Genomic DNA, 15,864 nt, shown 5'->3' on the forward strand with positions numbered 1-15,864 from the left:
CTAGTCCTCAATAGTCCAATGTCGGTGTTGACGGACCCTGGCGAAGCGTAAAGCTTTGTGTCGTGCAGTCATCAAGGATACACGAGTGGTCCTTCGGCTCCAAAAGCCTGTATCGATAATGTTTCGTTGAATGGTTCGAACGCTGACACTTGTTGGTGGCCCAGCATTGAAATCTGCAGCAATTTTCCTAAGGGTTGCACTTCTGCTACGTTGAACGATTCACTTCAGTAGTCGTTGGCCCCATTCTTGCGGAATCTTTTTCCGACCGCAGCGATGTCGGAGATTTGATGTTTTACCGGATTCCTGATATTCACGGTACACTCGTGAGGTGGTCGCAGGGGAAAATCCCCACTTCGTCGCTACCTCGGAGATGTTGTGTGCCATCGCTCGTGCGCCATCTGAAACACCATGTTCAAACTCACTTAAATCTTGATAACCTGCCATTGTAGCAGCATTAACCTATCTAACAACAGCGCCAGACACTTGTTGCCTTATATAGGCGTTGCCGATCGCAGCGCCGCATTCTGCCTGTTTACATATCTCTGTATTTGAATACGCATGCCTATACCAGTTTCTTTGGCACTTCAGTGCATTAACAAATGTAAAATTAGGGTACTGGAATTCAGCCAAATTAAATAAGTAGATCCCTTGATAGTTAGAGTTGGAAATGAAAGGCTAAAAGTTAAAGATGAGTTTTGTTATACGGGCAGCAAAATAACTGCCAATGGCTGAAGCAGAGAGGATAAAAAATGTAGTCCGGCGATTGCAAGAGAAGACAAATCTGTTACCATCTAATATCAAATGAAGTGTTATAAAGTCTGTACAAAAAGTTTTTGGCTGGAATATAGCCTTGTACGGAAGTGAGGCGAGGAAACTGAATAGTTTACACAAGATGAGAGCAGAAGATTATGTAATAAGGTGCTTTAGCAAAATGCTCAAGATATCACAGGTAGATCGTTTAACTAATTAATAGGTACGACATATAAAATGAAAGAAACGAAATTAATGGATAGACGTCAATAAAGTTTTAATCTGAGAAGAAGTTTCCCGTCAGCCCACACGCCGCTGCAGAGTGAAAGATTCGTTCTGGAAACAGTACTCCATGCTGTGACTAAGCCATGTCACCACAATACCCTTTCTTCACTGTGTGCTAGTCCTGCAAGTTACACAGGAGAACTTCTGTGAAGCTTGGATGATAGTAGATGAGGCACTGGCAGAAGTAAAGCTGTAAGGTCGGGTCGTGATTCGCGTTCGGGTAGCTCAGTTCGTAGAGCTCTTGACCGCGAAAGGCGAAAGTCGTGGGTTAGAGTCCCTGTCCGGCAAACAGTTTCAATTTGCCAGGAAGTTTCATATCAGCGCACATACCTCTGCAGTAATTTCTTTGCAGTGGCCTCCTGAATTATAATGAGTCCAACTTGGTACATTACAGACCCAGAAAAAATAACTTTGCCCTTTGTTCATAATATGGCGAGTTAAATGTAGTTACGTCACTATTCGCCCACTATTGAAAGTTGTATTTATCGTCAGCGAAATATTGATTTTTTTTGTCGTTTAAAAGTCATTGCATTTATTTTTATTATGTTAATGTGGTTATCAGTTGAAGAGATTGGCGAAAGTTATATCTCCCACTAGTTTGTGTAGCACTGATGGGAAAACAGAAAGGTTTTCAAAGCTCAGTTAACGCCATGGTTATTAGTGATAACTCAAATATGAACCAAGAAATTGATTGTGTCCCTGATAAAGAACCGTGCAGCATTTATGGAAGTAAGTGAAAACGTTAACCTCTAGTTATGAGCCCCAACTACTGCACTATCTTGTTCATTTCACAATGTATGCGGTCACGTGTAGCCAATAGGGATATGCTTCCATGCTATTGTCGTCCAAAAATGAAAGGAGCTAACAGAAGATTAACAGCACATAGTTTTTAAGAGATCTAAGGGAATGAAATACATTGATCTTTATATACGACGTTCTATTCCATAATTATTAAAAATGAAATTCTTATCATAGACAGTTAATTAGATATAATTTTAAATGATATATTAAAATGCAAAAGAAGTAAGAGTAAAAACAGTTGACTGTTACATATATTTTGTGACTGAAGGCAGTAACTTTTTACGTATACTTTCTTTGGGCAGTCAGTGGATAAGATTTAGACAACATTAATAAGTGTAAACGCGTTCAAAAATGGTTCACATGGCTCTGAGTACGATGGGACTTAACTTCTGAGGTCATCGGTCCCCTAGACTTAGAACTACTTAAACCTAACTAACCTAAGGACATCACACACATCCATGCCCGAGGCAGGATTCGAACCTGCGACCGTAGTGGTCGCGCGGTTCCAGACTGTAGCGCCTAGAACCGCTCGGCCACTCCGGCCGGCTGTAAACGTGTTCTACCGGCTGTAGGGGAGACAGGGTTTAGTTGTTACGCGGAAAAACTTCTTACTCGGTAATTCTGAATTAACCGTTGGTAACATAGTACTTTCCTTCCAGTAGATGGTATCACCTGCTACTACACTCCTGGAGGGTGCGCTGTCGTTGTTAGAGAGGAAGCAATGTCTCTCCGTCTTTCAGTCTAAGTTGTGTATCATGTGAAAGTGTTAACTTCAGGCGAGTAACAGAATGTTTAAAATTTCTTTACAAATGAAAACTGATGCTTACCTGTTCTTGAATATAAAATGACAACAAATGTGCTAATTTATTACAGATTCGTTGTGGCTAGACTTCAAGGTGTAACAACCTCTTCCATGTCACGTGCGGTTTCATGTTATATATTTGCTTTCTGAAGGCAACATGAGAAATCACTCAAGGCAAACATAGGCACAACGCCAAAAGGAACACATAGCGAAGTGGAAAAATAAACGATGGCTGGTTCTTCACTGAGGAAGGTCGCCAATAAATACGGAATTCATTTCATCAAGCTACAGCAGTTCTGCCGAAAAATGATAACTCATTATGCTAGTATTAATATTAGTAGCTATAAATAATTATACATTGAATTGAGTGAATATTTCAATGTGATTTAATTTTCGAAATTATTGCTGTCATCCGCAACAACACAGCTAATAAATATGTAAATGAACGTTAAATACAATATTTATATAGTGTATTACCGTCATTTAATGGGGATGATAATGAGATACCATATTATTCTAAGTTTCAGTCCTAATCCAGCTGTGCCTAATACTTGACGCAAAAATCTCGCTAAGTTTTGTCGGAGGAACGAGAATCGGAGACTGAACATTATATGGAAAGGGCCTTAAAGCTCTCTTATCGACTTTCTACGAAAGATGAAAGGAAATCGGCCTACCAATATGCTACCAAAAATCAAATAAAAATATTAGTTGGTAGGAATGGAAACTGAAAGTGACTGGCTGTCAGCATTTAGGAATTGCAGAAAGTCGCCATCCTTATGCACACCGCAGCCTGAGAGGCTATGTAGAGCAACAAACTTTAAAGAAACAATGTGTAAATCTTTTTCGACAATCTTTCTATTTTTATAACCGATTCAAATCCAAGTGTCAAGATGCCTACGGTATGGATGAGACTACTGTGACAACAGTTCAAAAACCAATGAAGAATATCGTATAAAGAGACACTAAACATATTGGAGCCATCACTTATCCAGAGAGGCGTCTTGGTATTTTTGTGTCTTACTGTTAATACGGGTGTTAATTCACTGTCACCATTTGTTGTTTTTCCCAGGAGAACTTTAAACAGCATTTCGTTTCAAACACACCACTAGGGTGAGAGGAGGTTCAGCTAACAAATCTGGTTCGGTGACTGGACAGGATTTTCATGAGGCAATTAATAAGTAATACGAGGGTTGCGAAAGACAGACGTGTCTTGTTCCTTCTAAACAATCGCCGGTCACGTCTGGACGAAGTAGCATTGGACAAGACTAGAAAACAGAGTTGTTCTAGTATCGTTTTCACAGCATGCACCTCATAAATTACCGCCTTTGGACAGGCCTGTATTTAGGTTCAAAATGGTTCAAATGGCTCTGAGCACTATGGGACTTAACATCTATGGTCATCAGTCCCCTAGAACTGAGAACTACTTAAACCTAACTAACCTAAGGACACCACACAACACCCAGTCATCACGAGGCAGAGAAAATCCCTGCCCCCGCCGGGAATCGAACCCGGGACCCCGGGCGTGGGAAGCGAGAACGCTACCGCACGACCACGAGCTGCGGACGCCTGTATTTAGGCCTCTCAAGTAGTTCATCAATAGTGTATGTGATGAATGACAGGGAGAAAACCTCGGGAAAGTATGACTATTTACGATACTGCTTCTGTGGTGTGGCAGGCACTGTCCAATGGAGTAATGCCGAAGAACATCATGGCAGGATTAAGGGCGTGTGGTATTGGGCCATTCAGTGAAAATATATTTGGCATGAAGATCTTTTACCATCAGACGAGACTGATAGTACAAAATTAACTGAAAGTACAAAAATATGCTTCGGATAAAGAACACTATTAATGAGAGCCCTAATTGTAATGCAACTTCAACTTCATCTTTAAAAGCATCGGCTGCCACAACTGTCTCAGAAATTCGCGTTAACCTGCAAGATGTTAGACCGACTCTCAAAGCTGGTAGTGTAAGATGATCCATAGACAAATCGTGAATGCTGTTTTCGCTGACAAGTTTTAAATGAATACACTACACACATTATTTAACACATTAACACCAACCGATGAAGGAGCTTACACACACACGCACGCACACACACACACACGCACACACACACACACAGAAAAAGAGAGATAAAAGTAAACAAAATTCTAACTCGGCGCCAAATTCACAAAACATCGTTCACATCGCGTTTTATGAAGGCAGAAGGCGTTTGTTAAACCAAAATTAGACAAATTACGTTTAATATGTGTACAGTGCTCTCAGTACCTGAGAGAAGAACAATTTGTCACAACAAAACGTGAGTAATAACAGATATTTAAGCAAAACATTTAGCTACGCCTAAATCACGTTTTTAAAACTCAAGGAAGGTGTTAACTAGCAGATAAAATTCACATGTACATCGTTTGGTTTGTAGATGATAAATTATCATTGCAGGAAATCATACAGACGGTCCTGCAAAACCGTATAATCTAAAATAAAGGTAAGAACAAAACGAACAGAAATTGTCTTTAGGCCTCATTTTGTTAGCTCAGTTACAACCTAAAATATGTTTACTTTTTACAGTTTCTTAATAAACAAAACCAACTGACGATGGTACGGAGGTGCAAAAACTTATTGTGTAACAAGAAAAAACTGCGTTTTCCATAAAAGGCGAACCTGTATCCAGTATATTTCTTTCTTTCCAAGAAGGTAAATTTTTGTGTGCTTATTGGGAAGATGGGGTCTCCGATGGTTCTGTTCTGTGTTATTAGCAGAATGACTATGGTGACCAATATACGTGGAAAAATTAAAGTTATTAGAGTTTTCAAAATAAGGTACATGTCATTCAGTCTTGCTGTAATCGGGTTTTTAATTGATCTAATATTTCCCCTTTTATTTTATGTTATTTAAAACGTCCCACTTCATTGCACCCTCAAGGAAATGTGAGGAAGATAAAGAGGAAAGTGGCATTTCCTTGGCCAGTAGACCTTGGAAAAGGAGAAAACCACGTAAACTACTGTCCTCAATAGAATAAGGCAAAAAGATGAGATTTGAACATTTCTGCTCCCAGTTGATCTAAGACAGATTGAAGTAAAGGATCTAACGATCCCAGACGAACCTTTCAACTGAGAGAAAGGGATGATAAATTAAAAAGATTATTTATGCAACGATATTCTTATACGGGGTGATTCAGCTGTTCCTACCGCTGTCGTTTTATGCAACCCGCAATGTAATAGCTGGTCTTTGAAAACCACGCACAACATTTTTATATTCTCTCGCTCGCTTCGCGAAAACTATTATACCTACAGAAAAAATGAATAGGACTTTTTTGTCGGAAACTGCATTAGTTAAATTTTGTACCGGGTTAGGCTAGAGGCCGTAGTTTTCGACCTATCCAAGAAAAATGTATATATGTGACTTTCAAACGCACCCCCGCTCCCATGCTCAGCCCCCTCCGGTCAAAATTTCTAGTATGTTGTTCATGGCACTCCCTCCTACCACTGAACAAATGTTTGCGACTGCGCGAATTATTTTATGGTGTTCATTGACTGGTCTTGTTACGCCACTGGCTTAGTCGAGCACTTACAGATTGTAAAATTGACGTTTGCTTAAATTGTACCTAACAGTTTTCTGAATTTTAACGACATAAAGTAAGCAATTACATTCTTCAGGCCTTCTGACAACGGAACTACTGCGCTTATAAGAAAGAGTTAAGTTTGAATATAATTGTCAGCGTAATTATTTTTAGTGTAACGTTTACAAAAGTCGTTTTTCATTAATTACCCTCACGGGCACGTTCAAATTAATAGTGTTGCCGACTACGCTGGTGGCGTAATAGCCCAATCAATAGATAGCAGAAAAGGTCAAATATTGGGAATAGTTCTTGTATTTGGAAATTTTTGTAGTGGTAGAAGGGAGCTCCACGAACAACTATGTTTGAAGGTCACTTTTGTACGTTTTTCTTCAATAATTCGAAAACCATGGCCTCCAGCGAAAAGGTATCCCAGTCAAAATATAACTATATTAAATTTTATACAGTAATGTCCTGCTCATTTTTTTTATGTAGGACTAATAGTACGCGAGAGAATGTAAAAACCTTGCACGTGGTTTATGGTCAGAAATAACATTTAGGCTTAAGACGACAGCGGCAGGGGCAGCTGAATCAAAGATATTCAAATGTGTGTGAATTTCTAAGGGACCAAACTGCTGCCTGCGTGGGGACTCGCCGGCCGCGGTAGTCTAGCGGTTCTGGCGCTGCAGTCCGGAACAGCGGGACTGCTACGGTCGCAGGTTCGAATCCTGCCTCGGGCATGGGTGTGTGTGATGTCCTTAGGTTAGTTAGGTTTAAGTAGTTCTAAGTTCTAGGGGACTTATGACCTAAGATGTTGAGTCCCATAGTGCTCAGAGCCATTTGAACCCGTGGGGACTCGAATCTCCAGCGGGAGAGGCCGCGCAATCCGTGACAGAGCTCCTAAAAGCGCGCGGCCACTCCGCACGGAACACCTGAGTCACCCTCTATCCTTAGAGAGATATAAAATAATACATGTACAATATTTGACTTCCTACTAAAGTCTTGAATTTCTCTCCCGTTCTGGGACTTGTACACACTCTTATTCGGGTTAGCTTGTTTTATTACATACCTGTAGGACATATAGTGAGTCAGACATTTTTTTCAGCATTGGCGTCGCTTACCGCTCACAAAAACTGCAAAGTTACTTACAATCTAATTTTTCGATAGTCAAGAAATATCGTGTCAATGGCGACAGGAAAGTACATTCACGTTCAAGCTAGATAGTCGAATTGTTGACCTGTGATTTTTTATTCTAAGATCAGATGCAGACTTATAAAACCCTGATGTACATATCCTCCTGATTAATTATATTGGCGTCTTGATTTTGACTTACATTACAATATCAACTAAAAATTCGTGATATAAACTGTTCAAAAAGGTGTTTTGCACCACACGCAGATTTCTTTTTAAAAAAATGAGCTCTTAGATACAAAGGCAGCATGAAATGATATAATAAGACTTATGAAAGTAAATACACAACTTTAGTGTGAAATAGCTACCAAAAAAAAAAATACAGGCACACTGTTCGAAAGTGGCAACTATGAAATTAATATCTGTTTCTGGGTAACATTCCTTACCGTGTTGTTCCAATCCGGGTATTGTGCCATGACTGGATCCTCATTAGCATTCAGTCCACAAGGTGGTACACACATTATTGTTCAGGCCAGTCCCACTGTTCCACGCCAGCCGTCTTGAGGTCTTCCGTCATGTTAGGAGGTTCCCTATGATGCCGCACTGCAAGTCTCTCTGGTCTGAGCTGAACTCAATTAAATTCATGTCAGGACATAGCGTAGATGATACCATTCGGTTGATTCTTGCCTCCTGAAGGAAGGTGTTCACTACTTGGACGCATGAACTCGTGCATTGTCATCCTGAAAGACGAGTACATCGTACAAATGTTGACATTAGGGCTGGAAATAGATTGGAGAATCCCGCTCTGACACTGCTCAGCCCTCAAATCACCCTCGATAGCGATGAGAGGCGTCCGACGTCCATTTATGATACTGGCTCAAAACTTGACCCACATGAACTTGTAGGACTGCCTGACTGAGACGAGAACTGGCATCTACGCGCCAGACATTCTTCCACGACCATTATCAGGTGTCAAACTATCAATGTAGCCAGAACCCATTGCCACTGGCGCAGGTTCCTTTCCACAAATTCGTATGGAAAGGGTCTCGTAAAGCCGTTGTATCTTTTACTGGCGGACACGTATTGTAAATAGTCCTGGATATCCTATCCACTGTGACGGAATTGACGCCCGAGCCGATCTCACAGATATCGTATCGAGAACTGATCTGCGGATCTTGCTGGCTATCGGAGTACCTCAATATCACGCAGGCAGACAGTTCATAGAGACACATTCCATACGTAGACGAGCATTTTCCTGTTGAAAAATGGCACCACGATGCTGTTATATGTGAGGTAACACATGAGGACGCAGGATGTGCGCTACTATTGTCGTGCCGTCAGAGTTCCCTCAGAGTATTTTTTGCTAGAAAGCCTACACAGTCACATCGAGTACCTCTAAGGGGAGTAGATGGTGAATCTTGAAGATAAGTTGAATAAACTTCTAAGGAAAATAGACAACGCCTCTGATGGGGCACAGGTGGATCGGGTCATGTTAATTTTAAGATCTTGCAGCAAACACGTGGAGACTGCTATTAATTTAAATCATCTTCAGTCTGACGGAAACGTGATTGGTGTCATAAAAGGGGGAGAAACCATTAATATAGCTCGTTATATTCGTTTGTAATTCTCAGCGGATCAGACACTTCTCGAAGAGATAATTTGTGCTAAATGCCCATAAGACTACGGCCGCAGGGATACTATTCCAGAGGGACATATGTATACGTATAGAGAATGTGGAGCGTCACGACTTCTGTAAGTAAAGTAATTCCATGAAAAATGTTTAGGCCGATTTTACCTCTCAAAGAATTATTAGAGATATTGCACAGTGGCCGATTTTATCTCAGTTTCTACCTTTGTGACTCTAAATATCCTGTAAAATATTTCTTGTCGCAGAATACTTTACGACGCTAGCAGGAGATGTAAACATTGACCTACATAACTCTGAATATCAAGTTTGAACGAACATGTTTATTTACACGTCACCAAGCGATGGTCCAGATTATCGGGAATAGAGCCACAAGCAGTTAGCTAGAGGAACAACAGCTTTTTCGAATCCGAAGCTGTTTCTTCAGTTTCAATACCCGAGGAAATAGGGTCGCAGAAAAAAGAATGAAAAAGTTACGAACGTTATATGCGTGTCTGTTGTCTACGAGCTCTCGGCACATGACCACTCTCCGAACAACTCCCCATTTCCTCGCCCTCTTTCCCGAACCTTTCACAACAGAGAACGCGAGTATTAGATTTTGGACGTCTTTCTTTTGCGGGCAATAATATTGTGCGATATCAGAATGCGGGCGACTACTAAATCGGCTCTATCGGGTTGCATTTGAGGCGGCTCTTTTCCGAGCAGAGCGAGGCTTTGAGAGCGAAAGAATAGCGGCGGGAGAGCGCAGGCCGGCGTGGGGCGCCTCGGTCAAAGGCCGCCGACGCTGAATTAGCCTTTGTCGTCGAAGCAGTGGAGTGCGCGCGCCGCTCTTGTTCTCTGTACGCAGGCCGGGGGCACGCTCCAATGAGCGCGCGCGCTCGCCGAATGTTCCGTCGTTGGATTACCCTGATACGACAGCCCGCCGCTGCCAGCGCACCAAACTATTTCCTCATTACGGGCCTGGAAATTAAAACTACCGCAGGCTACCGTAGACTGCAATAGTAAGCGTATATTACGGTAGCTTTCCTGGTAGCCTTGATCAGTTAAGATCGTAACTGCGTTACCTGTACGTTAAGTGTGTTGTACACGTATCAGGCTTTACCTAATTTCGGTCGCTTTCTTTTGCGTATGCGACCAGTGACTAACTAGATTCCTCTAGAAACCGGAAGCGTAGAGCTCTCTAGAAACTGACTGAGGATATATAAAGGGCTACTTAACCTGCTGTATATTTTTCTTCCATATAGTTAGCCTGCTCTCTGTTACTTAGAAACAAATAGTATTTATAGCAAAATTGAAACTGTTATTATTTAATTCGGGTTTTATTCAAAAATTGTTAATTTGTAACGCGAAACACAAGGATGCGTAGTAACAATAAAAAAAATGTAGCGGTAGAAAACGCAATTTCCTAAAAAAACTAATATTTAAAAAAAAATAAAAGCATAACAGAAATATGTCAAACGTCGCTTCAATGTTTGGTTGAGCTTTTATGAGAAAGGTTTCTCTTATTGATAAACAACTTTCGAACTTATCAATAATATCAGTAAACTCTTGCCTTTGATAATGAATGTTCTATCGAATACAAAATAACAACAATAAATATATAGATTATTTATCTTTTTTGCATGGAGACTGTACTTACATTAAAAAGTAATTGTTTTGTTTACTTAAAAGCGCAGGAGTTACGCGAATAGCTAATTTTTTGCTTATAAAACGGAAGCTATATTTTGTAAGGATATAAAACACACGGTGGACTAACTCTGAACGATGTGCCGTTCTAGTTATGTGCGAAACAAACGAACAAACAAAAAACAGATTCTCTCTCACACATTCATTTATGCTTTTTTCCTTTACCAATGCTAAAAATACTACTGGTAATCCTACCATCTACTGCGTCATTTATGTACTTTACCAAAACAACGGATGAGTACTTTTGGTAGAGTACAACTCTACATGGGTGTTGCCGATGGTGCCCACCAAGGGTGGACAGTATTTCGTATGGTCAGGCCATACCTATCTCCTTCCTTGTCTGTAAATGCTTCCTTCTCTCTTTCAGCTATGTTTCTTTATTTTCGCGCCGACTGCGCTGCAGCGCGGAGTCACTTGATCTGAACGGCGAAGCAATATTTCGCTTCAGTTCGGAAACTGGCGAGCGAACATAGAGACACTCGATTTGTTTGTCTACAGAAATGTAGAAGTGGTGAGCTAAGTCTGACACTTACATGTACAGCCAGCGTCGTGGAACACAGAAAACAATTTACAGCGTGATTCAAAAGTCCTGTTCCATAGGAGAAATAGGGTGAACCAGAACTCCACCAACAAATTTGTAGCGTTGTTAGTATAACCCAGAACAAGAAAAAATATATCAACTAAACGAAGGCTCTAAAGTGCATACCTTAAGAGCCATGAGCAGTTTTTCAGTAGATGGGATGTGTGTCACAGTAGCGAAGATGAACTAGTGTTCATAACCCATAAGATATGCCCATGTTTACTAGCCTTATTTTGGTGCATACTACCACCTCTCGAAGTTTGTGGGTGAAGTTCTTGTTTACCTTATTTTTCCTATGCGACGTCACTTTCAAATTATCCTGTGATCAGAGACCGCAATGGGAAAAAGGACATTTTAGCAGCTAATTTTGCAGTAGAACATTGCAGCGGTGAACCATAATTTTGTTTTACACAGGTTAAAATTCTAAACTTTTTTAAATCTTTATCACATGTATACCGTTTTCATAGACAGAAAGGTACAAACTGACCTCTATTTACTATCGTCTCCGTATACATTTCTTTTCACGTCCCACAACTCTGGTCGCAGATGTATCGGATTTGTGAAATTCACAATTCTCTAAGTATACTGGCGAACCACAACGAAATATCACCATCAACGCTCCAGCGTCGCAAACGTGTGGTACTGTAACACTTATATCGATTAGGAGCACCTTTTTTATGTAACTGTGTATTTGCAATTTATGAAATGTGTATTCTGTGTTGTTTAAACTCTTTTATGTATGGCAAGAAAACTAGAGTTTTGTAATGTATATATGAAAAAAAGCAACAGAATATGTTGGAAATTTGAATTATTATAATATGAATATGTTTATGAAAAAGAGTATGTTTGTTAAAAGCTGGTGCATGCTTTGGGCACTTGCATTTGTAACTTGTAAACGCTGTAGGGAATTCCCTCCGCAACGGAAGTGGCATGGCGCGATGTAAAAGTTGGATTTGGCGGTCGAACTGAGCGGCTCCCTTGTGTGAACGGCAAGCAGTGTGTGCCTAGCCTTAACACGGTACATCTCGACGGTACTAAGAGAGGCAATTGGAAGCTGCATTAGAAGGAATTTGCCTCAGATTTGGATATGGCTATTACTTGGTATTCACTGAATAACGGAATGGCTCTAATATGTTGAAAATCCGACGCCAAGAAGAGAATTTATAGAGCATTCGCACATCAAGAGTCGTGAGTACAGTTAGCCACCATTGCGCCTGCCACCAATCTTCGCCACTGCTTCACAAACTTCATACATTCAGTTAACTAACCTACATGGGCATGGACCAGTTAATTTGTGCGTTGTTTCAATAATAATCACATTAAACATAAATTCGTGTCAGGAACCATAACTCCAGTCCTGATCACGAACCTACGCAGGGTCCTCACGTAAGTGCTACTAAAACAGAGTGTCCTGATTCAAATGAACAGTTCTTGCTTTCATGTGTTTAAACGTGATTTTTTGTCTAAAGGAAAAGGAATAGTAAAAGTCAAAGTAGGAGTAACATTCAAAGATCAGTTAATAAGAAAGTGAAAACCTTAGTTATTTAAAAGTTGAAACCTCAAAAGTGAAGTTGGATAGGCTTTTGCTAAAGTATCCTTAGTTTATTATAAAATATAGTTTTGTAGGATTACAGTGCAAGATTGTGTGAACATTATTGTAAAGAACACCTGCTTCACAGGTAATTAAAGTTCAAGTACGTGCAAATCTTTAATGAAACGATTTACGGTAGTACTGTTAGAAGTAAAATTACGAAGATTTTCAAAGAAGGTGTAAGTTTGGTACACATTATGAAAGGTGCCTTTTTTGGAGTTAATTAAGCCCAGTGTTGTATTTGATTGTCTTGCTAAGTAATTTAAGTAACTGATTAGCTTTTAGAGATAGTCTACTATTGCAATAATCAAAGATCTTTGATTAGAGAAACTATACTAGTTTATGGGTCCCCATCATATTCTCCACCTACTAAGAAAATAATTGAGCTATTACTGTTACTAAGGAAAACTACTATATGTAGAGAGGAACTTAAACAGCGTATTTGCGATGTTATTCATATTTATTTGTGTTTTTCATGTCAGTCAAGATAGAAGCCCCTCATATTCAAAATTAGTTCTGCACTTCATGCAGTGACGTTTCAGTATTTGGTTAAGTAATGCTCTTGAGTGTGGCTGTCATTAGTATGAGCTCGGTGCAAATTTGCTCCCTATAATTTACTCGTGCGTGTGTTCTTGGTAACTGCTCCTACACACAATACAGAGGGCACCGTGTCAGTTTGCATCCTGTTTGCTATTCAAAGGCAAATCTCAACAAAAGTAACTTCAATAACTAATATTCAATTTTCTCAAATACATATTTCCAAATTAATGTGCCTAATTGGGCTGGCGACCGTTCATTTTTTTCATTCATTTATGATTTTACCACTTTCGTTAACTCCCAAGGTTAAAGCTCGTTTGGTTTTTCTGTTCATTTCACCAAATTCGAAATTATAGTCCGATACCCTTGTCAATTAGACACACGGGCGACCGAACTTCGAAATCCTCTCAGACGGTAACATTAGCGTGTTTCGCGGCACGTTTGTGTTATAGTACCCCAAGGTTAATGATGAGAAGCGGTCTGTGAAGTACCGGGAGATTATACAAGTGCAGTTATTCACGGATGATCACCGTCGATTGTAATTATGACATGGCAGCGAAACTTGGTAGATGTGGCAATGTGTTAATACACAACCGATTGAGGCTGAAAAAAATTAGTTCCAATTTTGGCCATCAGTTGCAAATGTAGCGCTGTACAGCATCTCGTAGATGTCTCCAGTGTTCATACTGAACAAATTATGTACGCAACAGTATTAATAAACTCTACATTATGCCTCTCTCACTCGTTTGACTTTTTCTCACCACGCCCTATTCCTAATCCATTACATATGGAAACATTTCTATACATCTGTCTTGCATTCACAGCACCAGATTTGCACCTAATGGCCAAAATTAGAACTACCTTTTTTACCAGCGGTTCCGCATTAATGCACTAAAATATCTACTACGTTTCGGTGTAATACGATAATTGCAGCCCATACTGGACCTCTGTGAGAACCTGCACTTTAATTGTAATCATGCAGTTGTACGTAAATAAAAAATCGAGTTTCAGCGTGCACAAATCCCGAGTTCTTTTTCGCTTTCTAACTTTTTGCTTATGGATGTAAAAGCAGAAGAGCAGGAACTAGTTCCAGTAGTTCGCTATCGCTTATTTTGCGGCAAAATTGTAGTCCTTGTAAACTCTTCTGATCTGAAGATGTATTGCCGCAAATGCGGAAGGACAACAGTGGCCGGCGACGTTGTCGACATGTGGCTGCGATTTGTGTGGCTGGGCTATACTGTTGGCATCACTCGCGTCAGTATACTGTGGATGTAAGATTTGTTTTATGTAGGAACCTGTTCTTTGTGAAACCAACGTAACATCGTACCAGGTTACTACTTAAACTAACGTAAACTCTGAATTGTCAAAACACACTGTAGGGTAACATTTCCATTGTTGAGACGCTGATAACCTCGTCGTTAACGTCGGTATGCCCCTTTTCACCATAGTTGAGATGGCTGTATGGGCACGTTGCTACAGCCAGCAGCAGAGTATCTGGAATCACCGATGAACGATATATTGTAGCTAAATTTTATTACTTCGTTTCACTATCAACCGAGAGTCTAGGAACTGAAGAAATTAATAGAAATATGGATGGAATCGATCATTTCAGTAAAGTTTGTTTGTACACGGATATTCAAAATGATCTACATACGGTTTAGTGCTTGTAAAACATTTTCACTGATGGTAAGTTACTATGCGATTGTACGTACGAAAACAGAACTCATGAAGTTTTTGTGTGTCATGTTCATTGATGTTCTGTGGGTGAACCGTTAACCACATGGCACACGTATAGTCTATAGTCCGATTCGTCCCACTCTCTTCCCAAGATGTCCGCATCGATGTCAGTCACTGCTCCCTGATATTTCAGCGATGTTGTGGGGAAGTGGAGGTACGAAAACAGTTTCTTTGATGTAACTCCGCAGTTAGAAATATCACTGTGTCAGGTCCGGAGAACGTTGTGACAATGCCAGCAACTGGAAGTTGCCAGCTGATGCATGATCGGTCTTTTCGTCGCAGTAGTTCAGTTTCCAAGAACTCACGAATATCGTTGTGGATATGTGGTGAATCACCATTCTGTTGTTAAATGAAATTATCACTGTCCTCTTGAAATTGCGGCGTGAACCACCCAAAATGCTTTCCCTGTTGGTTTGGCAACCATGTTCCTGGACATCACTGTGATGAAATAAATTTTTTGACGTGCTGTTTCCATACATATAAACATAAAACACCTTAAATCGATAAAAACATTTTTTGCCATGATTTGAAAGTGTCTAGATCATTTTCTATAAACCTGTAGATCATTTTCTATAAACCTGTATATTACTTCACTCAAAGCACCTCATCAGAAAGTGGAGCAATAAAAGAAGGAAGGGATTTAAACTTTAATGGCTTGGTTGCATGTTATAACGCTATATTGACAATAGTGAATAGCTCAAAAGTTTTGATTCGTCTCATAGCGAGAATAAGCTTTTGCTGCCATCTGGCGGGGCTCGTAGCTAC

Source organism: Schistocerca nitens, chromosome 3, assembly GCF_023898315.1.
Source record: "Schistocerca nitens isolate TAMUIC-IGC-003100 chromosome 3, iqSchNite1.1, whole genome shotgun sequence".
Classification (NCBI taxonomy): domain Eukaryota; kingdom Metazoa; phylum Arthropoda; class Insecta; order Orthoptera; family Acrididae; genus Schistocerca; species Schistocerca nitens.